General features: G+C 42.8%; 1 protein-coding gene across 5 annotated transcripts in view; it reads left to right on the top strand.

Moving 5' to 3' along the window:
• PPP3CA (protein phosphatase 3 catalytic subunit alpha) overlaps positions 1-26,932 on the top strand; it is a 360,908-nt gene that overhangs the window by 62,392 nt on the left and 271,584 nt on the right. The gene's annotated exons all lie outside the window — the stretch shown is intronic.

Raw genomic sequence — 26,932 nt, 5'->3', positions numbered from 1 at the left:
GGCAACTGGCCTCCCTCTCTCATTACTGCTTGTGCTGCAACTTCTTCTCTCAGCTATGGTCACCATGCAGGGGGAGCCAGACTTCCTGTGCTGAGGGGTGGGGAGTTGCTGCCTGTTTAGCATGCATGGCTGGCAGAGGGCAGAGCCAGGCTGCCTAATTGTGCAAGTGGTACAGGTAGTTCCATAGTACAGGTAACCTGGCTCCCTGCATCTCCCAGCTACATGTGCTACACAGGTAGCAAACCATGCAGAGGAGTGAGGCTGCCTGTTGCTAGGAGGGGAGGGGAGGGAAGTTGGGCTGTGTCCTTGGTGGGGGTGGGGTACTGGGCAGCCCATGTGTGCACGGGCTGGGAGATGGGAGTGCTGGGCAGCGTGCTTGATGAGGCAGACTCTGGGGGCACCCACACACAGTGGTCCACGTGGCATGCAGCCCTCAGCTGCCCAGATGTTAGACAGCCCTAGTATAATGTATAAAACTTGGCTGTACAAAGACTTAAAATCCAGTTGAATCAAGTGCCTTGTTTGGATGAGGCTATTTTCTCTGTCAGATGAGCCAGCTGCTTAGTTCTGAAATGCAAGGTGGAAGCAATGTGAGCCTGTCTCATGGTATTCTTGACCACTTTTGAGCCACCTTTAAGACTGCTGGGTATTGTCTGCTTCTGAAGTGGTGCTATATGTATGTGCATGTTCATTATTCATTACAATAAACCTCTCCACTACTTTCAGAAAACTTATGATAATTTGGGGGGGGGAGGGAGATCAGAATTCTTTTGCGTTATGGAAAGCATCCAAAATATATTAATCCAAAAAACTAAACTTAGGCTAGGTACAAACATTAAAAAAAGCCCGAGGCAGAAACCATCCAAGTTATGTGGTTTTATGTAAGTGGTACAGTTTAGATTAGTAGTAAACCAGAACACACATTCACCCTGGATGGCAGGAAGGGGGAGGCAGGTTCTGCCATTTTTAAATCAGTTTGTGCATGCTGAACTTTAGTTCTGTTATGGGTATAGACTGGTTTTGTGCACTAAACTCTGTTCTGTTGCAGGTATAGACCATTTTCCAATCACTTATACTGGTTAAAGTATAATGTCTGTACCTTGCCCTAGTACAACCCAAAGTGTGTGTGTGTTTTTTTGTGTGTTGTTTGTCTCCCCCTCCCTTCCCCCCACCAGCCTCCTTATGCGAGCATTTAATTTCTTAATGCTCTGTGACTGGGTAGCTGATTAATTTCTTAGATCTGTTTTTCTACTGCAATTCTCCTGTGCTAAAATATTTTTCCTATTTTTTTTCTGTTGTTGGGAATTGCACTAACGTATTGTGTTTGTTTTAGTTGGATGTGTTATTGACATGACTTCAGTGTTTTAAATGTGCAGTGTCATTTGCACAAGGAAGCCTGAAAGAATGTATCTGTGAATATGTTAAAACTCTGGGATCACCAGGTTTGTAAAGTGCTCAGCCATGATAGCAAATGCAGCTTTATTAAGTGCACTGGATTTGCTTTGTCACACTGAGCTGTTCTCAAAACATACTCATTTCTTTGTGTGAGAACATCTTTGATCTTTTGCTTGAGTTTCAGATTATTGTTTCTATCTCGTGCTTTTCTTGATTCTTTTGCCTTTTTTTTTTTATTCTACTGATTTACTTTATTTTAAACATTTAAAATGTTAGTAGTTACTTAGCAGTTCATGTGGCATTTCACTGAGTAGTGGGAAGGCAGCTGCTTCCTCTGTTCACATAAGAAGCTGTCCACGTCCACTGGTGCTGACTCATTGCTGTGGAGACAGGAAGACCGGGATTGGTGATGGGAGATGGAAAAATGAATAAAGCATGAGTTGGTAAGCAGTGGTTGAATTGTAGATTTATGCGCTGTACTTTTTTAAGGCATGACTAGACTTCCTACTTACAGGCATTAAAACAGACTAGCAGATGGATACAGTTGCACAACAGAATAGTTCTCAGAGAAGGTGCTACTTCTGAGAAAAGCAATAATCATTTTGCTGAAAGGTGCCTGTGTTGGAAAATGACTGCCAATAGATATTGATTTAAATATTTTTTCTATACATAGCATGTTTTGGTCACACACTGCAAATACCCTGCAAGTATTCCCCAAATATGGTCTGTAGCTTAAACTGGTGATTCTACAGCTTTAGAATATATATTTGTTTGCTGATAATATGTCTCTTTTTTTCACTAGAATATGTTCCAGTCCAACCAGTTCCCATTTCTTGTGTCCTAATTTAAAACTATCCTGCCAAATTCCTACACTTAAATCCCTCATATACTTACCTTGAGCAGAGAGTTAGCCATGGTAGTCTGAAGTTGGAAAGAAGGCAAGTTAGAGGTGCACCTGGTGAAGTGAGCTGTGGCACGTAAAAACTTATGCATCTCGGTTTCGATCTATAATGTACACCTCTACCTTGCCATATATCTGCTTTGTTTGTGGGAAAATCTTCTAAAAAACTATACGTGTATGGAACGATAATAATGCAGCAAGTTTGAGTCTAAAACCAGGTTTAGGACTTTTTCGTGGCTGATGTTCTATAGACATGCCAGCTGGAATTGTGTCTAGGGTTTTGGAGTTGCTGTATGGCTATCACCATCTTATTCTGTAGCTTTAGGGTCATTTATAGCAGAGAAAGGGTCATTGAGTTCACTGACAGATCTTTTTAAAAGTCACTGAGGTTGTATTGTGGGATCTGTATTTTCTAAAGGTATCACTAATGCAGAACATCCTGTGGAATTTTTTCTTAAAAGCTGCTTTAGATATCTTTTTTCTAGCTGACTCAGTGCTATTTCCTTCTGATAAGACAGAGTGGCCAGTTTCTATGTAGTCAGTTTCTATGTAGTTCTATGAACTTAATTTCTTATTGAGTTATTTTTGTTTCTACGGAAAACAGCATATCTGGGTATGATTAATGGATCACCTTTAAGCACACTGTTTCTTTGGAGTACCATTGGATAATAGGTTCTAATAAATGTAGAAAAGGCTAATATATTAAATAAACACCATCACTGCTATTTGACTTGTAGCAAATATTGTTTTTATTAGGCCAAGAGAAAATGTGCTGGTTTTAGTAAGATGCTTAACCCTGAACAAAAGCACAAAGCATAGAAAAGAAAAATTGGGCTGAAGGGGACCTCTGTAGGTTATCTTGCCAACCCCCCATCTCTTTCCTTTCCCAGATGCAGGATCATCCCTATCCAAACCATTCTGTAGAAGTCCATTGTCCAACCTATTAGTAAAACTACACCGTCAACCCTGACACAACACAAGTTATACTAACCTGCCACAGGTAAAGCAGTGGACAACAGTGGCCAATGTCTTGTTGCTACAATGTCCTGTTGCTACTCATTACGTTTAAGAGATCCAAGGAAGAGTGCCATGTCCCCTGCTACACACGCAAGCAAAACCTCCCACAATCTCTACAATCTGGCCATGGTGTGGCAACCAGTGAAGTCCAGAAGCATGAGAAATAGGCCTAGCAGAATACAAACGTAGCTACTCGTATTTCATCCCTGACCAATGCTTGTCCAATCCCTTCTTAAATGCCTTCAGTGATGGAGATTCCACAACTTCCCTAGGAAGTCTGTTCCATCAGTGAGTTCTCATCTTCTTTTTATGTATCCCAAAACCACATTCATCCTTTGTGCAGCTGCATCATACTGCGGACTTGTATTGAGTCTCTGATCTGCCAAGACTCCAGATCCTTCTCCATAGTGTTGCCATCCAGCCAGGCATTGCCTATATTATATTGGTGTTTTAATTATTCTTCCCAATGTGTAGTACCTTCTTCTTGTTAGCTCTAGCACAGATTTCCAATCTGTGAGAATCCTTCTGAATTGTGCTCCTGTCCTCCAGTATGTTCACAGTCCTTCCTAGTTTTGTGTTGCCTACAAAGTTGCCTGAGAAGCTATCAAGTCCAGCATCCAAACCATTAATAAGCACATTGAACAGCATTGGGCTCAGGACAGACTTTGTGGGACTTCGCTTGAAACCTCCTGCCAACCTGAAATAGATCTATTTATATTTCCCTTTACATGAGGCTACTGAGCCACTTCTGTTTATGAGAAGGTCACATGGTACCTTGTCAAAAATGTTGCTGAAATCCAGGTACAGTATATGCATATAGTATTCCTTTCATCCACCCAAGTAGTTACTTTGAATTCATAGATTTCATAGACATTCAGGCTGGAAGGGACCCTGGAGGATCATCGAGTCCAGCTCCTTGTCCAGGGACAGGAAGTCAGCAGGGATCATAAGATCCCAGCAAGATAAACATCCAAAAGTGTCTTGATGGAGTTCAAAGTGGGTGCTTGAACCACCTCCGGTGGCAATCTATTCCAAACCTTGGGGGCTTGGAGTAAAGAAGTTCTTCCTTATGTCCAGCCTGAATCGGTCATAGTGGAGTTTTTGACCATTTGATCTTGTCATCCCTTGGGGTGCTCTGGTGAACATACGTTCCCCCAGATCCTGGTGAGCACCCCTAATAAACTTATAGGTGGCCACCAGATCGCCCCTGAGCCTGCGCTTTTCCAGGCTGAAGAGTCTCATGGCTCTCAGCCTCTCGTCTTGCTCTCTCTCAAGCTCCTCCACATCCTTTTTGAATCGTGGAGCCCAAAACTGGATGCAGTACTCCAGCTGCAGCCTCACCAAGAAGGAAATCAAGTTATTTTGAGATAATTTGTCTTTAATAAATTCATGCTGGGTGCTTGAATTCAGCCTTTCTTCCTCAAGATGCTTGCCAATAGATTTCGTTAGGATATTCTGCAGTAACTTCCTGGGTATTGAGGTGAGGCTAATTGTTCTATAGATTCTCTGGTGTGTATGTGGGGGGGGGGGGGGAGGGGAGCGGAGGGGAGGGTTGGTGGATGCATGGTGGGGTGAGTGTGCACAGCAGTGAATGCAGCTGTTCCCAGTGGTATGCAGGCATGATTGGGGGGCGTGTGGGTGGGTGCAGGATTGTGTGGGGGGGAGGGTGTGGCTGTGGGGTTTGTTGGGGAGGGTTTGAGAATATGGTGGGGTATACATGGGATCTCCCTGCGTGCACCCCCCGAGCTCATTAGCAGCTGCCTTAGTCCTGCAGCAGCGTGGAGCATGTGCACCCTGTGGCGCCTCTCTGCCACTGCCAGCGGCACACACCCCTATTTGCTTCCTACATCAGCTCCAGACTCATCCTGGTGGAAGCAGATTAGTGGGAACCCACGCGCACAGCTCTGACCCAAGCCCACCGTGCACCTGCTTCCCACCACCCACCTGTGGTGCATCCTGCCACGCCCTGGGCACACAGGGCTGTGGCGACTCTGCAGTGGGACTGCCTTTCTAGGCAGCCTACGTGCCTGCGGCTCTTTCCAGCTGCCACTGTTGGTGGCCCAGCCCCATGGTACCAGCAGAGACCTGCTCTGTACAGCCCTGACCCTGTACCTACCTGCTCCAGGCTCAACAGTGCTGGTGCAGGACAGAAGCTGTTGCTCAGCATGTGGGCGGGCGGAAGCAGCCCCTCCACCTTGCCACTGCTGGGCCATTCCTGCTGCAGCCTCTTGGAGCCTGCATTGCGCTGGGCTGCCCTGAGTCTCCACTGCCATCACCATCATCTTTAGGCTGCCAGTAGGGCAGTGATGGCAGCACGGAGCAGATGTAGAGAAGTCTGGTGTGGTGCGGGCTCTGGCTGGTTGCAGCAGGAGCCATAGCAGTGGCAAAGGGGAGGGGCCACTTCCCCCCCCCCATGCTGAGCACCGGTTTCTGCCCAGCTGCCTCACTGCTGAGCCTGGGTGGGCAAGCCTGGAGCAGGCGCAGAGAGGCCCAGGGCGGGGTTATGCAGTGCAGGTCACCACTGGTACCATGGGGCTGGGACTAGGAGTGACGGCAACTGGAAGGAGCTGACGCCACACGAGCTGCCTTGAAAGGCAGTCCAGCTGCAAAGCTGCCCTAGCCCCGCTGCGTGCCCCGGGGGATGGCAGGACATTGCACAGCTGGACTGTGTCTGAGGCAGGGAGGACTGAGGGACCTGTTGCAGGCCAGACAAAAACAAGCCATGGGCTGGATCTGGCCCGCAGGCTGTATTTTGCCCACTCCTGGTTTATTCATTGAATCAACAAATCCCTCTTTCTTCTAGTTTATACTAGTTTATTGGACCGCATTGTGGCAAGTCAAAGCCTATTGCATGCGTGCTTTGCTTGAAATCTCTGAAGGAGTACTGTTAGACTGATCAACTCAGGATGAAGTTGTGATGTACATGCAATCTCACAGAGCATGAAGTTGTCCGTTAGCATGAAGCACTATGCCAGCTATGTTGTCATTTAGTACTTGACTGAGGCTAGAGTTCACATTTGATTGAGTTCAAAGATGAGAGCTGAAAAGTTTTGAACCTTTTTTGTCTGGAATACCACTCACTCAATTTTTGTCCTTCTGTTTTTACTATCTGGTAGATATTCAGATAGGTGGGTGGGCATGCGAACACTTTGGAAAGTACACAAAGAGTTAACATGTCAGAAAGAAGTTCCTCTAAATCACTGCCTTAAAAATCATTGTATGCTCACGTTCCTACTTCTGTGAAAATATCCAGAGAGCTTAAGCTGTCAGTTGCATGTTGATAAGTGGAAGTTTGAAACTCTCACATAACCGAGTGTTTTGTTAAAGGCTGTCTGTCTGTCTGTTGGAGTGGGGGAAACAGTGTTAGCCTCTGACCATTATATTTAAATCCAAAGGGAAAACTTAAACTTTTTTTTTTAGGTTGTGAATGTGTTGCAAATGATAACTTGGTTTGTTTAAGTGTTCATTGCATTCCTGTAGTAGAAGATCTTTGACGAGTATTAGCATTAAACAGCAAACCTCCTTACATTAATATTTAAAAACTTTAGCAATTGATTATCTGCTATATTAATTGGGTGATTCAGCTAGTATAAGTACTGCTACTAACTTGTTTACTTGACCTAATTTAACTTTATTTTGATAGTTGTATTGTTTAAGGTTTGTTTGGGGTTTGGGGTTCACTGGTATAGATTTTGGGGGCTGATACAGATCCTATTTCCAATGCAGCTGTGTGCAGCTGTCAAGTCCATTGTGGTGGAAGGGGAGGGGGGAGGGAAGGGGCTTGGGGTGGGAAGATAAATGCCCCCCCATGGTGAGGTAGGGAGTGGGGCAGGGGCAGATGCTGTCCAAGCAGTTGGGGCGTGGTGTGGGACAGTTGCAGCTCATCCATGGCAGGGTGTGTGGGGGTGACTCCTACCACACCGTGCACCCTGGGAGAGCATTGGGGGTGGGGGGATGTGGCCCCTGGATCTGCACTGGGTGGGGTGGGTGGGCTGCAGCTGTGGCTTGGAGCTGGGATTGTGGTGGGCTCTTCTTGGCGGGGACTGGGCTTTGGGGCAGGTGGCAGCGGTGCTGGGAGGGGTTGTAGCTTTGTTGTAGCTTCCCCATAGTCCCCCCTTCCAGTACTGTCATCACCTGCCCTGGGCACAGCCCCTGGATGAGCCGCGGCTGTCCCACGCCCAGTCCTGCACTGGCTGGGCAGCGTCTGCCCCCGCCCCTGCCCTGCCCCACTCCCTTCCACCACAACAGACTTAGGATCTGCATGCAGCTCTTCACGCTGCCGGGTTGTGCTCCTTGCTGCCTGCATGCTGCGCTGTAGCTGTGCACATGCATACATGGGCATTTACCGGCCAAATTATTGGCCTCATCGGGCTGATTTCCAACACAATCAATTTTCTTTATATTGGTGCCAATCTGATATTGGACCGATGTAGTGATGCATCTCTATTTACTGTAGAAGTGATTAGAGTAGTTTAGCCTTATGATACGTTTTCTTGATGTTAAAATAGGTATCTGTCTGTCCCTCAAGGCAATAGAATTGCTTCAAGTGAGGTATATCAGCCTGTCAGACACTTAAGAGTGCCTGCAGAGTCCAGTTCTTGAATGGCAGTCCCTTCCATACTTAGCACGTGTGAGGTTTGAACCATGAATGTGGTGGAGGGTTCTTCCTAAGGTTTCTTCTTTCCTCTGCATGTTGTGCTCTTCTTTCCTAACAAGCCTTAATTCCATGCTTCTTGATGTTACTCTTGTTTAGTAGCTTTAATAATATTTATTAGCAAGTATTTTGAACCATATTTCTTTCAGTAAGCAAGTGTTGACTGCTGAGAACTTTGTTTAAGCAAATCCTGTAGGAGTCTGAGCACTTCATTCTAAACTAATCCCTTGGTTCTTGCATTTGCCAACACTGGATTCTTAGTTTTGATTTTGTGCCATGGTATTTGTTGCTGGTAAGAATTCAGTTTGACCCATGCAGAGCATGTCAACAGTTTTTTGTGCCACTTAATTTTTACCTGCTGTTTTGGAGGGCAGAAATGTCAAATTTTCATTCGCTTTGTTAATGCTGCTTTCTTTTGCTAAAAGTTGAATTGGTAGAGGTTGCTGTATAACTGAAGTGTGTTGTTTTCAAAACAAATGTTGGTAGAGTCGTTAAACTTTCCAGACTGAACTTGGTCAGTTAGAGCATAGTTTCATTCTGCAGAGACAAGAGCAAAAGACGTTATTATTTTAGTATGTTCTTATATCAGATATGAAGTTACTGTTTCTGCTTCAAATGGTGAAGTGTCTCAACCTAGCTTTATACGCTGTAATGTAATTTTGCCTAAAAGGATCCTTTTAGATACTGTAAGTATCTTGTTCTTATTAAAACCTTGGTAGCCTATGAGGACCAAAGCTATTGGTATATCAAATAATGTGAGTGGATATAGTGTTAGGGAAGAACCTTTAGTAGGAAAAAAAAAAATTTCAGAATGGAACAAAATTGATATGCATCTGGTGTTTAAGGGGCTAATGGTTGGCCTCTACTTTGATATGTATTTAAACCGTTTTTATCAATGGCATGGACCCCATGTATAATAGGATTTTTGCAAAATTTGCTTTTTCTTGTTTGCTCCAAGTTCATATTTGGGTATACATGTACCTTTTTCAATCTCTTCAGCATGTTCTGTTTATTACTGGCTTCTGTGACAAGAAACAATCCAAGAAACATACTAGAATCCAGATTTTTAAACATTTTAGGTGTTTAACTCTTGCTGTGTTGATAGGGAAGTATGTATCCAAGCACACGTGAAAATCTGACCCCGACTGCCGTGGACCAGGTTGCTACAAGGTATGCCTAGTATTTTTGGGCAGATTATTAAAAAGTTTCAAGCATGAATCTGTTATAGTGAAATAAATGATTGTGTAGTAATTGTGAGGTAATGCTTATAATAGTGTTCAGATTCTATTTTTAGATATACCTTAGTCAAACCTTTTTTGGAAAAATGCATGCTATCATTGTAATAGGGTGATTTTTATAGGTTAAGAGAACTGAACAAAGGCATGGCACCATGTTAAGCCTATTGTACAGCCTATGCTCCATTAGCAACATTTGTTTTAAAATATCTGTACGGCACTGTCTGGTAGCTGATGATAGCTGCCCATATTAGAACCCAGGATGACACCTGGTGTACAAATATGCTTAGTGCCTTCCTGTGAGAGAAGGTGCGTCTTTCCAAAGCAGTAGTCACACTTGCAAAATCTAGAAGAATGTGTACTGGTGCCTAAAATACCTTCTCCTCTACACTAGAATTATTTTAGGAAAGCTTTTGGACAAAGGCCTTCTTTCCAGCTCACCCAGATCATAACTACTTGTACTAAGAATAGAGTACAAGTAGCACCTTGCTGTTTTTTTCCCCCTCAGAGTAGCTTAACGGCCAGTACTTAAATCTTTGAACTGCTTTTTTTTTTTTTTTCCTTTCGGAAAATCTGTATTTAGTTTTGTCATCCATTTCTGACAATCTCCATGCCAAATATTAGCCAAACTTCCAGATTTCTTAATAGGCTGTTCAGGTGTTGGAACGTGTGTGCATGTGTATAGATCTTTTGCTTTGTTTTAGTTCTTTTCACAGAGAATAGTTAGTACTAACTACATAAGAGTTTTGCATCCGTAGCAAGATTTGTGCTGCTTTCTTCTGTTTTGATGCAAGTAGTCTTGCACCATCTTCTAAACTGTTTGGTCTGAAACGCTGTGCACCTTCAGACAAAGTTACCTTTTAATCTTCTATAGATAGACTATGTAGCATTATCTGCTAGTGCGTGGGTTGCAACAGAAATACACTTGGTAGGGTTGAAAATATATTTGCTTGTTTTTTAATTTTGAGTTGTAATTTGCCTTTCAATTTTATGGCTTTTTGTAATTGTCCATTTTGAACAAGTTTTCTCTTAATGTAAGGACTGCAGCAATGTTAATAGGCAAACAGTTAGACAGACCAGCTCTTTTTTCACTATGTGCACACCATCATTTCACTCTGGCTAATTCTCGACAATGTCTAGGGTATTGAAATATGCAGGAAGTTTACTTCCTGAAAGTACTGTTTAATATTTAATTATTTTAAATGCTTTGAACAAATCTTAGAGCTGGAGTTACAATTATTGGTTTAGAACAGTGATTATCAACCTGGGTGTTCAAGATCCTTCAGGGGTGCTGTGGGATGCTATATAATGTTAGCACTGTTAGGTTTGCAAATATGATTCACAAGGTAAAGCTAGAGGTTTCAAATAGTTAAGAACTGTTGTGATCTGAGTTCTTTACAGCAGAAGAATTGCTCTATTATTTTGCTGTACTTGGGGGAAAAAAAGAGTGAAAACTAAGAGCTGGCATTTTCTGAGGCATGCCTCGAGTCTAAAAAGGTTGAGAATCACTGGTTTAGGAGACATCTTTATTTTGATACAGGGTGTAGATAAAGAAGATGTGCCTGTTCCTGAAATAGGGAACTGTAGGGTATGTAGAAATAAAGCTAAGAATCCATAAAAGCATTTCTCTTCAGTCTGTGTTTTATAGAGGATCTGATCCATTTCTGATTGGTGTATCACTAGATATACATGTTTTCACTGAATTCTATGGAGAATGTGAATTTTCTTTGCTAGTGTTTAAGTGGTTGCCTTTGATTTGAATATCCTTCAACCGTTTCAAATTTCTGCAATTTATTTTTCAAAAAAATAGCTTTTCAGCTGTAAAATAATTCTTATTGTAACAATATTTTGTACAGCTTGACATGTTTGAATTTGTGTATCCCCATCCCCTAGCAATCTTAGTTTAAAGCGCTGTCCAGAAGATCAGCCATCCTGGCTACAAACAAGGATTACTGTTTCTCGTGAGGTGGATGTCATCCCTTTCCAGGAGTCTTGTCTCCCTGAAGTGCATGCCACAGTCAAGGAATCTGAAGCCTTCTCGGTGACACCAGCATTGGACTTGCCGGTTCACTTGCTCAATGCATCCTTCCCTTCTGGAACCACTGCCTGAAACAGGGAGCACAGAAGAAAAGGCTACCTGTGCCCCCAATCTCTTGAGCCCAGAGCCCTGTAGGCTCTCATGACCTGGCTGTGTCTACTCCTGGCTGCGTCATTAGTTCCCACATGGCTGAGGAGCCACGACAAGCCTGAGGATAGACCTTAGTCTATAGACCAGTAGTCAGAGGGCCAGACAAGCCTGGGGATAGACCTTATAGGCTAGGGAGTCCAGAGAGCAGATGGGTCCCTCAGTGCCCCAGAGGAGGGAGCACCCCCCAACCACCTTGCACTTCCTTTTGGGGGTGGCAGTAAGCTGCTTACCTTCCTCCTCTCCCAGTGTCACCATCAGAGCCTCATGTGCAGAGGGGAGTGTACCTGTTGGGCAGGACCAGGGGAGAAGCAGCTCTGTCCCTGAGTTTCCTGAAGTGTGAGGTGACTGTCTTCCAGGTCACTCTGGGTGGGTCTTCTTGGTTAGCCATCACATTGGCCAACATCTCTGTCTCTTTCTCTTCTTCCTTCTTTTGGTAAAGGGTTGGCAGTAGCCATCAGTGAAGTCTTTGTGGGCCCTGATGGTATGTACCTGATGTATTTCCTCCTTGAGCTCCTGCACCTGGCATTCTAGAGACTCTACCAAGGAGCATACCCCACAAGTGGGGGTGTCTCCATGCTAAGTTGCCAGCAGCCATGCCAGGCAGCCCCTGCAGTTCAGGGCCACGGGCTCTATCTGGTTGAAGGTCTCAGCAATGCCAGGACGCCTGTGGGTATGACAAGTCACTGCCATGGCTGAGAGTGATTGTGTGGTAATAGGCTATGCTACTACCCACGAACTGGCCTACGAACTGCATGCACACTACTTCCCCTGTTTTCAGTCATGTTTGCTGGCTTCCTGGTCACAGGCTCCCTGGTTCCCTGGGGGGTCTCCTTTTATACCCTTCTGGGCCTGGGCTGACTCAGCCCCTTTTTTTTGGGCTTCTGTCAAGCGCAGGCAGCACTCACTCGGTAGTCAGCAGTCACTACCAGCTTCTCCGAGCGCACACACCAGACACAGCACACCAAACAAACACTGAGCAAAAACCAAAGGTACAGGCAGCCGGATCACTTACCTTTTCTGGGCTGGATCTGGTGCCTGGATTCTCTCTTCCTTCCTCCTCTTGCTTCCAGCAACTACCTGCAAACTATTTCCCTTGTTTGCAGTCCTGTTCACTGGCTCCTTGGTCACAGGCTCCTTTCTTCCTCCCCACCAACAAGCGCACATTTCAACAAGCTTAGGTCACTAGTAGGGTAAGTGCTGCAGGACCAGGGACCGAAGGCAAAAGGTGTGCATGAAGAGTGGTTTTTCATAGTTTCTAGGGTCGGAAGGGACCTGAGCAGATCATCTAGTCCGACCCCCTCCTGTGGCAGGAAAGAGTACTGGGGTCAAATGACCCCAGCAAGGTGTACATGTAGCCTCCTTTTAAAGACCCCCAAGGTAGGAGCCAGTAACACTTCTCTTGGAAGTTGGTTCCAGATCCCAGCCACCCTGACAGTGAAGTAGCGCCTCCTGATATCTAGCCTAAATCTACCCTCTGCCAGCTTCAAACCGTTATTCCTGGTCACTCGTGGTAGTGCACAGGAGAACAGGGTCTTCCCCAGTGCCAGCTGGTCCCCCCTGACTAGTTTGTAACAGGCCACTAGATCCCCCCCTCAGCCTTCTCTTGTGGAGGCTGGACAGGTTCAGGTCCCGTAGCTTCTCTTCGTAGGGCCTGCCCTGTTGTCCCCTGATCATGCCCCCTCCTCTGGACCCTCTCCATGTTGTCTGCATCCCTCTTGAAGTGCAGCGCCCAGAACTGGATGCAGTACTCCAGCTGCAGTCTAACCAGTTTCGCATAGAGGGGGAGTATCACCTCCTTGGACCTGCTTGAGATGCATCTGTGGATGCATAACAAGGTACGGTTGGCCTTCCTGACTGCATTCCCACACTGGTGGCCTATGTTCATCTTGGAATCAGTGATGACTCCAAGATCCTTTTCTGCTTCTATACTGATAAGAAAGGAGTTCCCCAACCTGTAGGTATGGTGCCAGTTGTTCTTCCCCAGGTGCATCACCTTGCACTTGTCGCTGTTGAATCCCATCCTATTCTCATCCGCCCACCCCTGTAACCTGTCTAGGTTCAGTTGCAGCCTATTCCTCCCTTCTAGTGTGCCCACATCCCCCCACATCTTAGTATCATCAGCAAATTTGAACAGGGTGCTGTTTACCCCCTCGTCCAAGTCACTGATGAAGATGTTGAACAGTGCAGGCCTGAGGATGGAGCCCTGCGGAACCCCACTGCCTACATCCCTCCAAGTCGAAAATGACCCATCCACCACCACTTTCTGGGTGCAGCCCTCTAGCCAGTTGGCGACCCATTTGACTGTGTGGGTGTCGACACCACAGTTCCCCCAGTTTCTTAATGAGAACAGGGTGAGAGACAGTGTCGAAGGCCTTCCGAAAGTCCAGGAAGACTGTCCACTGCTACCCCTGCATCTAAGGATTTGGTGATCTGATCATAGAAGACCACCAGGTTGGTCTGACAGGACCTGCTGCTAATGAACTTGTGTTGATTGCCCCTAAGCATAATCTTCCCTGCTGGCCCCTCGTGAATATGCGCCAGAATAATTTTCTCAAAAAGCTTGCTCAGGATCGAGGTAAGACTAACTGGCCCATAGTTTCCCCTTAAGGACACAATCCTTGAAGCACAAAGGAAGTCCATTCCCACGCAGAGAAAAGGTAACAGAAGGTCTGGGATGCCGCCTTGGCTAAACAGGAAAATCATGGTCCTCTTAAGAAAGAAGAAACCGGCTTATAAACAGTGGAAGCTTGGGGTGGGCCTCAAGGAGGACTATTCCATGATGGCTCACATTTACAGGGAACAGATAAGATAGGTTAAAGTGGTGACCAAAGTTAGATTAGCAATGGGAATTAAGGACAACAAAAAGTTCTCCTTTAGGTACATGGGGAACAGTAGGAAAACAGATGGGAGTGTGGGGCCATTGGTTAACAACTCGGGAGAGCTGGTTACCAGCATGCAGCAGAAAGCTGAACTCCTGAATGCCTGTTTTGCCTTGGTCTTTCACCAGACGAAAGGGAAAACTACATCAGGGCAAGTAGAGGACAAGCATGGTAGGAATAATCACCTTCCTGCTATTGCCAGAGAATTGGTGTATGACCAATTAAAAACATTACACATGCAAGTCAATGGGACCTGATGATCTTTGGCCAGCTCCTTCAACACTTTTGGATGAAGTCATTGTGGATCCCTTGGCAAAACTTCCACAACTTGTGGTGCTCTGTACAAGTCCCTGAGGACTGGAAGAGGGCCAGTGTTGTGCCCATTCACAAGAAGGGCAGAAGGGAGAACCTGGATAACTATAGACCAGTCAGCCTAACTTCCACCCTAGGGAAAATCCTAGAAAAATTCATGAAGGAGTCTATCTGTGATAAGCTTACAGAAGGCAAGATTCTGAATGACAGCTAGCATGGCTTTGTCGCGGGCAGGTCTTGCCTTACCAACCTCGTTTCCTTCTATGATGAGGTAACTTGCCACCTGGACATGAGAGAGCAAGTTGATATTGTTACCTTGACTTCCAAAAGGCCTTTTATCTAGCATCCCACAATGTCCTCATGAGAAAATTGGAGGATTCTGAGCAGTCAGGTTTGTGAGAAACTGGCTGCAGGATAGAACTCAGAGTTGTAGTGAACAGCTCTGTGTCATCCTAGTGAAGTTGGTAGTGGTGTCCCACAGGGGTCAGTGCTTGTTCCACTTCTACAACATCTTTATTAATGATTTCGATGTGGGGGTAAAGAGCTCACTGGCCAAATTCGCGGACAAGACCAAGTTATGGGGGAGCATGGTCAAGCTTAAAGATAGGCTACAGATGCTAGCCTATTTAGGTCTTCCTACAAGTTGGGCAGATGGGAACCTGGTGAAGTTCAGTGTTGAGAAATGTCAAGTGGAGAAATGTCTCCACCTCAGAGCGAACAACCCCCAACACACCTACAGGCTTGTAGTCAAACTAACTAGCAATGTGAATGAAAGGGACCTGGGGGTAATAATAGACCACAGTATGAATATGAGGCAGCAGTGTAATGCTGTAGCCAGTATGGCAAATAATACTTTGGCATGCATCAATTGTTGCATCTGCAGCAAAGCCAAGGAGGTGATTCTTCCACTCTATTTGGCACTGGTGAGACCGCAGCTGGATTACTATGTCCAGTTCTGGACACCACACTTTAACAAGGACATGGACAAGCTTGAGAGTGCAGAGAAAAGCCACCATTATGATCAGAGTCTTAAAAGGCAAGCCATATGAGGAAAAGCTGAGGCATCTGTGACTCTTCAGCCTGAAGAAAAGAAGGCTGAGAGGGGACCTGCTAGCAGCTTATTGCTACACTAGGGGAGTAGTACATCAAGGGTTCAGTGAGCAACTCTTCACCAGTGCACCTGAGGGGAAAACCAGGAGTAATGGCCACAAACTCTTGGAAGATCGGTTCAGGGTCAGCACTGGGAAAAATTTCTTCACAGTCAGGGTGTCCAGACTGTGGAATAAGCTCCCTCCAGAGGTGGTGGAATTGCCTACCCTGGAAATCCTTCAAGAGGAGACTAGGTATTTGCCTTGCTGCGGTCACCTGACCCCCAGTTAATTTTTCTGCTTGGTGAGGGGGTATGGACCTGATGATCTTCTGAGGTCCCTTCTGGCCTTACAGTCTGTGAATCTATGAATCCTGGGAGGTGGCGGTGTGGAGTGGTGGGTGGTGGCGCTTCATGTCCACCCATCTGTGTGTACCCCTTGGGGCCTTCCCAAGACAACCCTTGCCATAGTGTTTCAATTTTCTACTACTTATATACTGCAAGTTACTTTTTTCAGTTATCTGTAGTATATGAAGTATATAATAAACTTTCTGATTGACAATCTGGTCCCATTTCCTCAGCCATTTAAATTTATTGTGAATAAAGCACTTGAAAATGCAGTTTTAGATACACTTCTAGGTCTTACAGGGGTTGAACTAGAAGACCTGGAATAAAATATTTCAAATCAATATAGATTTTCCTAATGATTTATGTCTAAAAATATTTTACATTTTCTTCAAAGGTATAAGGAATATCTTTTATCCTCAGAGTAAAATTAATTTCATACAAAAAAATGCAAAAAAAAGTATAGAAGCCTAGTATATAGCAATATTTCGTAACAGAAACTTATAAGACTAATTTTAAAGATGAAGATATTATAAAATAATGGAATAAATATTGTGGGAGTTTATAAAAGTATCAAACACCTACCAGACTAATGGAATCTTGGGGAATAAACAGACCCATCTTCAAAGAATAAATCCCACTAGGCGAAACTGATTTTGTTTGTTCCACATTAGTGGTTCTTCACTTTCTTTGACTCAGAGCACCCTTTTTATACTCTAGACACCTCTTATTAGCCTTGAAGCACTGTTCCATAACTTTTGTGAATTGAGTGACACCCAATTTCAAAAACTTATTTAGAGATTACAGTGTTTTTTTTCTTTGCAGAGGGGCCTGGCAGTAGGAATGGGAGCTCATCCAGGCAGGGAGGACCCTGAACCTGCTTTTAGCTGCTTATTTCCTAATACCTCATTTATTTCCTCACACCACGCTTCAAAAGATCCAGCATCACCCCAGCTTTCCCTGGTATCCTAGTTGAGGATCACTGTTCTGGATACATGGCAAAATAAATGGTATAATGATAAAACAGGATGTTTTGGTCTCGAAACACTGGTTCTTCTCATGCAACTTTTTAAGTAGATACTTGAGATGCACTGTGGTAAAAATAGGACTATGGGGGTGTGTAAATTTGCAAGATTGTAATCTAGTAAAAGGGTTATTGCATAGCAATATCTTATTTGAAAAATTTCATTCAAAGTTACTTGGATAGGACTTTTGTTGCATAGTTTATAAATTAGTTAAAAGAGTTAAAAATGATAATTGAACAAGAAAGTATTTTTGATTTAGTGTGTATTATCAGTTGGGGTTGCTGAAAGTTTATTGTTAGACGCATTGTAATTTCATATAATCTTTAATGATGTACAGGACAGACAAACAAACACACCTTTATAAAATTCATAGATGTTACTAAATTGGGAAGAACTCTTTAACACCTGTCAGGATAGAGTAATAATATAAAGGGTTATATATTATGACCCGTATTATGTTATATATAACCCTTTATATTATTTCTCTGTCCCAGTCTGCGCGCACACACTCTGTGTGTGTATTATACTATACTATAATAATACAAGGATTAAATTCACAAAATGAGGGAATTTGGGAAACTTCAAGCTAATCTATCTGAATTAATTTTTTTCCTGAAACACATGCACACAAATTTGGAGAGATTTGGAAAAATCTAGAAGTGATAGGGGCCAACAAATTAGACATGAGTTTATGGTGCCCTATGGCTGGAAAAAAAATCATTGAGACTTTTGATTTAAATAGAGAGGTACAGCACTGCACAGCTAAGAGGCAGCAATGGTATAGCTGCCTCAGTATTGTTACAGGATTTTTTTATGGAGGCCAGTACAAGTTGTCATGGGCCCAGTCTCTCCTGCCACGACTTTGTTGTAACAATGAGCTAGTGGTAAATGTGGGAGGCTACCCATTATGTGCCCCAATGCCAGGGGGTGCTATCCACAGCTCTGTAACACCTCTGCACCATGGCCTAGACATTGTAGATGGCATCCAGTATGTCACTATGCTCCCGATATAAAGCTGGGTCGACTTAGTTTTATGTCAGGTCTCATTAACTCACACACTCATATCGCCCCCTTCTCACTGGAGTCTCTTGTACTCCACCCTCTCTCACAGGGTGTCTTGCCTGCCACACAATACTGTGTCCCTTTCACTATGGCCTTCTCCCTAGGGTGGCCCTGTAGGCCATCAGGCTTATCCAAGTCATGCCTTGGGTGGTGACATGCAGTCTTTTGGGCCTCTCCTATGACTCTCACTTGGGTAGTGGCCAGCCGATTCACCGAACGGAGGGCTAACTCTGCCTTAGGCCCTCACTGGGCTTCTCACACCCTACATCTTGATCTCATGGGGGTTGGCCCATGTGCTGCCCTTCTGGCTGTCTCACAGCCCTACTCAACCCCTGTCGGGGCCTTCTCTACTGCCCCCACTCTCTGGGGCTACACAACTATGCCCTCCTTGAGGCCTGTGAGGTCTTTCACTCCTGCAGGTTTAGGTGGTCACAGCAGTGCCTGGCCCCACTCTTTTCCGGGGATCTTACCTCCCTGAGGCTCAGGAGGCAGTAGTCATGCCTGCCCTCCGTTTCCCACAGTGTTGTGGGGGCTGGGGTTATTAAGGTGCCCCGACCAGCCTTTCGCAGAGGAGGTGAACAGTCCTGGTATTTGAGTGCAGCTTCTGTGCCACCGGCAGTCCCACCAGGACTTCCTTCCCTGGTAGGGTGTAGTTTTAGGTCATACCCAGGCCTAGGAGCCTCCAAGCTGTCCCCCTAGCTCCTGCCCTTACCTCCAGGAAGTTCCACACAGCAAGGGAGCTGGATGGTGTTGCTCCCTCAGCTGCAAACTGCTAACTACTGTCTGCCTGGTTGACCTTTGTTTGAAAATGGCTGCCTTGATCAGTCAATCTGTCGGCTGCCTGCTTCAGTCCTTAGTGGCAGGCACCAAAGGTGCACTACCCCAATGCTTTTATTCCCTTGATGGTTAGAAACTTTATACTTCCTAACCTAAATGTATATCCTCCCTCCCCTTTTTTTCTGCTGACATTCATTTAGAGTAAATAGCACTTCTGCTTCTCTACTGTTTGCCCTTTCCCCATTCCCAGTGCATTCAGAGGCAGCTATTTTATCCTTTGCAGCCATCTTTTCACATGGCTAATCAAGCCAAACTTTTGGTTTCCACTCATAACCTGTCCATTCCATACTGACTGTCCTCATGGCCCTTCTCTTTTCCAGTTTGAATTAACCCTTCTTAAATGGGGATGGCCAGAACTAGGAACAGTATTCCAGATGAGGCCTCCCTTGTTCATTGTACACTGGCAATAATCCTCTCTAAACTTTACCAGAAATATTTCACCTGATTTTAAAACTAGGTTTGACAAAGCATTACAAGATGTACTGTCAGGAACAAAAAGTTACCTTAGCAGGAAGATGCGTTAGAAAAGGAAAATTCTAAACTTCAGTGACTATGAAATACAGTTGCACACTTCAGAGGGCAGATGTTCTCATGAACTCTTTTCATGTGTTACATGGTTGCATATATTTCCAGGAGACCGAACTCAACGTAGTTGAGTCCTGTGTTCTGAATTCCTAATATCCCTTAAAATGCAATAAGCTGCATATTAGCTTTTGAACACTAAAATTCCATAAACAATATGCCACTAGGCACGGTACAGTGGCACCTTAAACAGTTACCATAGGATATTGTCAAAACACTGAATACTGAAAACCTGGTACATATGTATTTGACATGTTAGCAGTTATTTATTGGTATATATCAGCTGTTGATATATACCAGCCAATACATTTTTCTTCTTGTTCAAGTGGCATAATCAGCAACACTTTAATTTTAACTAATTTATTAGTAATCTACATCTTCCTATTAAAACATTTTAAATGAAAAGGAGCCAAAGAAAACTGACACTACCCCAAAAATTTTCAAAGGGCATAACAATTTTGAATGCCAAGCTTAGCAAACAGATTTATTTGAAAATTTACATAAAATTGTATCTGGACTTTCTACCAGTAATGTTGTGACTTTGGTGGATGTACATTTGCTTTCATGTTGAACAACAGGATTTTTACACGTGCCCTAACTGAAATGCTTTCTTCAATCTTGAAGCATGGGACTATTAAAAACTCCTCCGTAAGGAGCAGAGATTAATGGTAAGTATAAACATTCCTTCACTACGTTTTTAGAATATGACATCCAACACCTTAAAGAAATTTAGGATTGAGAAAAAAGAAATTTAGGTTTGAGAAAAAAGAAATTAATAGCAAGATGACATTTTTGCAAATATTTCAAGAGGCTCTGCTGGTTGCCACAAGGAGAGGGCTTCTCAGGACTCAAATGGTTAAGGCTGTGATTCTGACAATATTTAGGGACATACTTAATATGTAAGTATTCATGTATTTGTGCTTATGTGGTACAGAATTTGAGTCTGAATGAGTGACAGGAATGAAATCACAAATACTTATTCCTCCCTCGTCAAACTGTATATATGGAAATTCAGATGTCTCTAAACAGCTTTAAGAAAATCTAGCATCAATTTAGTTTTATGTGCTTCATGCACATTGGAAACTAGAAAGTACAACCTTGAGTGCTACTTTCCAATGCAGTGAATAGCTCAGTACAAGATGTATTAACATCTGCCTACTTCTGTTTTTAAAAGAACATTTTAAATAAGAGAACTAAAAATGATGTGTGCATTTATATTCACTCAGATGATGACATTTTGACCATATAATTTTAATATAGAATGTATGTTGTCAGGATTTCCACTGTACTTCACGTATAGTGGTAAATCTTTTATTTACTGCACGTACCTATCTGAGCAGAAATGTATAAATTAAAGTTTGTCTGGTAGAACATTTGCTTAACTGTTCTTTCTTCTGTTTGCAGAGTATACTTTTCGCAATGAACCCTTAATGTAAATCTTTCTCAAGCAGCAGATAAAGGTGATATATAGCACCAATAAAAATTTATTGCATATATACCTATTGTATCTGTCAGTTAGTAGAAGCTGTAAACATGAGATTCACTTGTTTAATAAGCAGGGATCCTGGTTTTCTCTGTTTAAAAATCCCAGATTCTCTGATTAAACCCCAAACCCATGTTTTTCTGCAATTTAAAATTAAATGCCACTATATATACCTATATATTTTTGGCATTGGATTTTTTTGTTTTTTATCATGGAAAATCAGAGCACCCCTACCCCTTTCGCTTGCCAAGATGCAGGCCCAGCTGCAGCTGTCCCCACAGCTGCTTTGTGGCACTGAGCAGCCCTGATATGTCGCTGCCTTGCCCTTGCCCATGCCATTGCTCTACTTGAACAGCTGATGATGATGCTTAGAGAGCGTATCCTTTTTAAAAAGGCTAAATTTAAGCTATCTCATGAAGGATTCTATTATGACTAAGTCAGTAAGTTGGCTTTCAGAGGTCATGAAAGACTTATTTCTGGCCTTAGTCTCTCAAGAGATATTGGCCAAAAAGCTGAAAAGACTTAGAGCCTGGCGGTCTTTTCCTCTTAAACTTTTTATAGCACAAATGCAGATCTGAAAATACCAAGCATTTCTGAAATTTATTTGTTTTGCTCAGTTGTTTGTGGAGTAAGCGGGGGGTGAGGGGGAGAAATCAAACATTTCGGAGGTTAAAAATCTTGTTTAATTGTTTTCAGAATGAAATATTTTGATTTTTTTTTCAATTAAAAATGGCTTTTTGATGCAAATTTTCCTTTGGTTCAATCTTATATAACAGGTGAACACTCAAAATGAAGAAAAAATTCATTTCGGTTCTCCCAAATAAAAACTCTTCAACTTTTTGCTTTGCTGTTTTTTTTTATATTCCTTTTCAATTTATTGAAATGTTTTTCCCTACAACTACTAGCGAACCAAAAAATCAGTTACTTGCATGCTTTTAATAATAATCCAGTCAAGATGTATTCAGGGTTAGGAAAAAATGTGGATATAGGTGCATGGCTGTGTGCGTGTGTAAATGGAGAAAAGGAATTTTTTTTATGAATCTTCTTGCATTGATTTTTAAGAGCAGACAGGTCTGAAACCTGGTGGCATATAGATTTATGTTTACAGATTATCCCTATGCTGCTCTTCCATTCCAATCCCATTCAGTGCAAGATAAAGGAAAGAAAGTGATCTCCTTAACTATATCTTCTTTCTGAGCATGCATCACATTTAAAACACAAAATAACAGGTCTAAATGAAAAAGGCCAGCTTTTCTGGGGGGAAAAAAGGAACTATGTGGAAAAATTGAAAAACCTGCAGTAGTTCAAAACTGAACTTGTAGTAATTAGAACTATATTATTTAAGTACTGTGATGCTTAATTTTTCTCTTTTGGCTCTTAAAATATCTCTAAGGGGGGAAATTAAAATGTTGAGGGGGAAAAAAAGCACTGATATCATTGCATTTTGTGCATGTGTTTAAAGGGAGGTTATGTCCTTAGGGCTCAGTAGTAGTATGTAAATAGAACTGACATTAAAACACAGATAAGTCATTTTTCCAATGGAAAAAACTTGAAAAAATAAGTTTCTCCATTCCAAATTTGTTCATTACATTGTAGTTAACCAAGCACAATGTAAATGACCAATACTACATTTGGGTGTATATGCAAACTTTATTGTAAACACCAGATTCTTTAATAATGCATTATAAAAGCACACAGCATTAAGTATTGGAATTGTAAACAAAACTATTCATTGTATAAACAAATATAACAAGTTAATTACTAACGATCTTGGCAATGCTGGCATAACTCAAGTTTTTATTTGTGATTTCTTAATCAGAAGGACCTCGGAAAGGTGCGCATTTTCTCATTCTCAGCTTCCAACTAGGATCTTCATATGCACATTTCTGTGTTAAAATAGATACAATATGTAAGTTGATTTAGTCTAACTTAAAATACTTCCTGTAGCTGGTATTTTCCATAAGATGCATTCAATTCTATATTTCTGTAGACTGCAGTGACAGCTGTGCTTTTGTTCCACAATTCCCTGAAAATAGTGGAGAGTAATATTATTATTGTTGTTGTTGTTGTTCTACTAATAAAGCTGATGACAGTGTCTTGCTAAGTAAAACTAAGGAAATACAGACATATCACAATACAAGTTGCATTTTCCTTACAATACTTCAGAATTATGATTGTATTGGAGTGAGTGAGTGCATGTAACTAATTTTTATATACAGTTCTAATAGAAAATAAGATGGCTCTCTGCTTCAACAGGATCATTGTCTATCTTTAATCTTTAATTAACTCCCTGAATTTGACTAGGTTGCAAATAACAGATGGTGCAGTATTGCCAAATTACAGCTCATCATCTGATTCTTACATACATAATTTGATAGGGTTAAATATAAAAAAAAAATCAGAAGTCTTCAATGCAGAATTTACTGATAATAGGGAGTTGTGTTCTTTTCTCTTTTTACAGTTGTGTAGTAATGGGCAAGTTGTTTAAAAATAGTATATGAAAACAAAAAAAACTGTCCTCACATATCTTTATCCAGAGCACTGGTTAATATATCATATATAATATAATACATTAATATATAATATATAAGTCTCAAAACTTTTTGCATTCTATAAAGAAATGTAATTAGTATTTAATCTTATAATTGTATATGGATCATATGAAACAGACAGTCATTGTCTTGAAGTGACATGCTTATTATTGTTTTGGTCTTAATAAATGATAGATTTTGCTACTTGAAATAGCACCTTTAAACTGTCCTTTTATTCTTGCTAGCATGGCTAATGATAGGGAAGGAATAGAAAGACATAGAAGTCTCTATTTTTAAAAAAGTAATAAAATTATTATACTATGAGAACTGTGAAGTATGCCTCTCTCTAGTTCAATGCAGAATGTGTAAGCACAATTCCTATCTTCAATTATTAGAGAAAAATGTGGGAGTTAAAAACTTACCCTGTTTGCAGCAGCAGTTTTGAGGTGTTTTTTTCTTGATGATGGGTTTGTTTTAGCATGATGTTCTATATGTGAATTATAAATAAAAAGGTAACAATCACTGCTTCAATGCCAGAGGCTTTAAGGCAATATAGCTTTAAAGTTGTTTTTAAAACAAGCCTGCAGGATTGTTGGTATGCTGCAGAACAACTGGTATATTGATACCTTGCTTAAACTGGACTTAGGGTTATGATCATTTCTTCAAGACCGTTATCCCAATCTTAATTGTTCAGCTGAGGCCCTGATAGCTACAAAGATGGCCTTACAGCAGGGGTATTCAGTCTTTTTTAACAAGTGTACCCCTTCTGCGTGCCCCTGGGTCTGTGAGCAGGGCATAGGCGGCCTGGGGCTGGGGCTGCACTGGTCTGGTCCTGGGGAGTTGGGCTGGGCTGCACTTAGGGTGGGTGGTGGTGCTGAAACTGGGGTTATGGGGGAGGCTTCAACCACCCCAAAATTCACCCCAGCCCACAGTGGTCTCAGCCTGTACCACCCCATGTGCAGATCCAGGGGCACGTGACACCCGTGCCCTCCCCAGCTATGTGCAGCAGTATGACCTGCCTCCCCATCCCCTCCAGGTGAGCTAGTTGCGGCTCTGTGCCATGCTCTGCCCTGGCTCCAACCCCAACCCCACTCCCTGCCTTATAGCAGGGGCCTATGGGAGTGGGGCTACAGGGTGGGGTTGGGGGGCTGCAGCCACTCCAAAACTTGCTGTAGTCCCCCAGTCTCCCTCCCAGCACCACCGCTGTCTGTCCCTTGCATAGATCATGGGGCACATACTCCCCATGCCTTCCCAGGCTACGTGTAGCAACAGGAGCTGCCCCCCTCCCATGCAGCTCAGTCCAGTGCCCTGCCCCAGCTGGGCAGTACCTCCCCTTACCCCACTCCCTTCCCCCACAACAAACTTACCTGACGGACCCCATGGCTGGGCTGCATCCTGGCTGCCTGCATGCTGTGCTGCAGCTGCACACACATGGAGTTCTGTGTACCCCTTATGACCCTTTTAATTACCCCTAGGGGTATGCATACTCTTGGATGACAGCCACTGCCTTGCAGCATTTGATGAAGTAAGCCTCTGGTTACAAAAACTTTGGCTATGCATCTCTGATTTACTTAGTCTGCAAGGTGCAAATCTACCTGCCTTCTAGTTTACTTATTGTGTAAGTGATGAATTGCTGGAACCCTGCATCTGACAGATTCTTTATTGACCTTGGAAAAGATATAGTTTTCTTAGTTGGAAGTCATTGGGCAGTGGAATCCCTTTTATATTGGAAGTCATAATTAGCCTAGATTTTAACCTTTGGAGATTAAGATAAGAATCTAATCCTCTTGCAATAACAGCACCTGTGCAGTGTTAGAGCAGCCAGGAAGCAGGATTCATGCATGCTTCACCACCAAATTCAGGCTTAATATGAAATGAAGGGGGAAGAAAAGATCTTCTACTGACTGAATTTCATTTTGTGTCTTTGTATTGATGTCAGTAACAAAAGGTCTGTAAAACAGAGTATCTTGTATTTATTGAATGGCTAGTTATTCTACAGAATAAGTATAATACAGAAATGTGCAGTTATGCATTAGTTCATGTGCCAGTTTTTCAGTTCTGAGGTGTAGTTGCCTGTTAACTAAATTTGCGGGTAGTCCATTTATGTTTGTAAGAGGATTCATCTATGCATTCAGGGTTCAATTACCTTGTGCAGATGGTTGAACCAAAGCTTGTGCACTTGGACATGCTCAATAGCTTGAGTGGGAAATAGTGATGTACTGGGCTTATGCTGGTCCTCTGGGTAGGAGTGACTTTTGCTAGATAAGAACAGAGCCCCAGATGTTCATAAAGCATTAGATATTTTGAATTGCACAAAATGTGAGATACTGTACTAACAGCACACATTTTAGGATCGACTTGGAAAAGAAAAGAATTTTTTTAGCTGTTCCATTATCTGTACTCTTTGGCAATTTTTTATTAATGATTTTTTATGCCTCCTTAACTTTTCAATTCTGTTCTAATTAAGTTTGCACTTAGACAGCAGCCATTACTTCTAAATGATATTAGTCATGCTGTCAGGCTTTTATATACATTTTGCTATCTAGTAATAGAGATATGAAAAGTTACATCTTTGAGTGCATGGGTTGAAATGAAGACATTAATTTTGCCATCTTCACAAATCAGTCTCATGTCACTTAAAAGTCTATCTTAAAAAGAAAATGTTGCTTGGAGTGACTAGATAACATGGTTGTTATGGGAAAAATTAAGTTTCTGAAATGGAGAAAGTAAAATGTTTTGCTGAGTTTGGCTCAGGAGATGGATAGATTTGAATTGGAATGAGGCTATGAACCTGGACACTGTCAGTTCCTTGCCCCTAAGGGCTGATTGAACTTGACAATTTTTGGCATGGCAGATCCTGCATATGGATTTCAGCAACACATCGGAGGCAGTGAAAAAACCTTTTTACTGCTGCAGGAAATATTTGTCTGCTTAAAAACTCTTCCATCACCACCCTTTCCTATAACAAATATCATCCTGACCCCACCCACCACTGAAAAAGAAATATACCTGTAGAAGTCAGCATATATTTATGTACAAGGTGTTTGTGTGCATACACTATAATCATTGGTCTTCTCAGAATTATACAGTTTAGATTCTTTGCTCAGCCAAACTGAATCTAATGACTTCGGCATTAGCTGTTATTACAGTAGCAACTAGAGATATGGGGAAGCCTATTGTACTAGGTCGGGGGGGGGCACAAAATATGGCCCTTGGGCCAGATCCACCCCTCCAGTCCATTCTATCTGGCCCACCGGGCCATTCTATCTGGCCTCTGGGCCCCCTAAAAAAATCAGAAAATTAATATTTATCTGCTTCTGGTTTCCTGCCAAAGATGACAGGAGCCAGAGGCAGTAGGACCCATAGGGAACCAGTGGCAGCAAGCGGGTGTGCAGAGCA

The sequence above is a fragment of the Crocodylus siamensis genome, chromosome 2 (assembly GCF_052110815.1).
Source record: "Crocodylus siamensis isolate JL-2025a chromosome 2, ASM5211081v1, whole genome shotgun sequence".
Lineage (NCBI taxonomy): Eukaryota > Metazoa > Chordata > Crocodylia > Crocodylidae > Crocodylus > Crocodylus siamensis.
The sequence above is the reverse complement of the archived record's forward strand: the minus strand, read 5'-3'. Positions and strand labels throughout refer to the sequence as shown.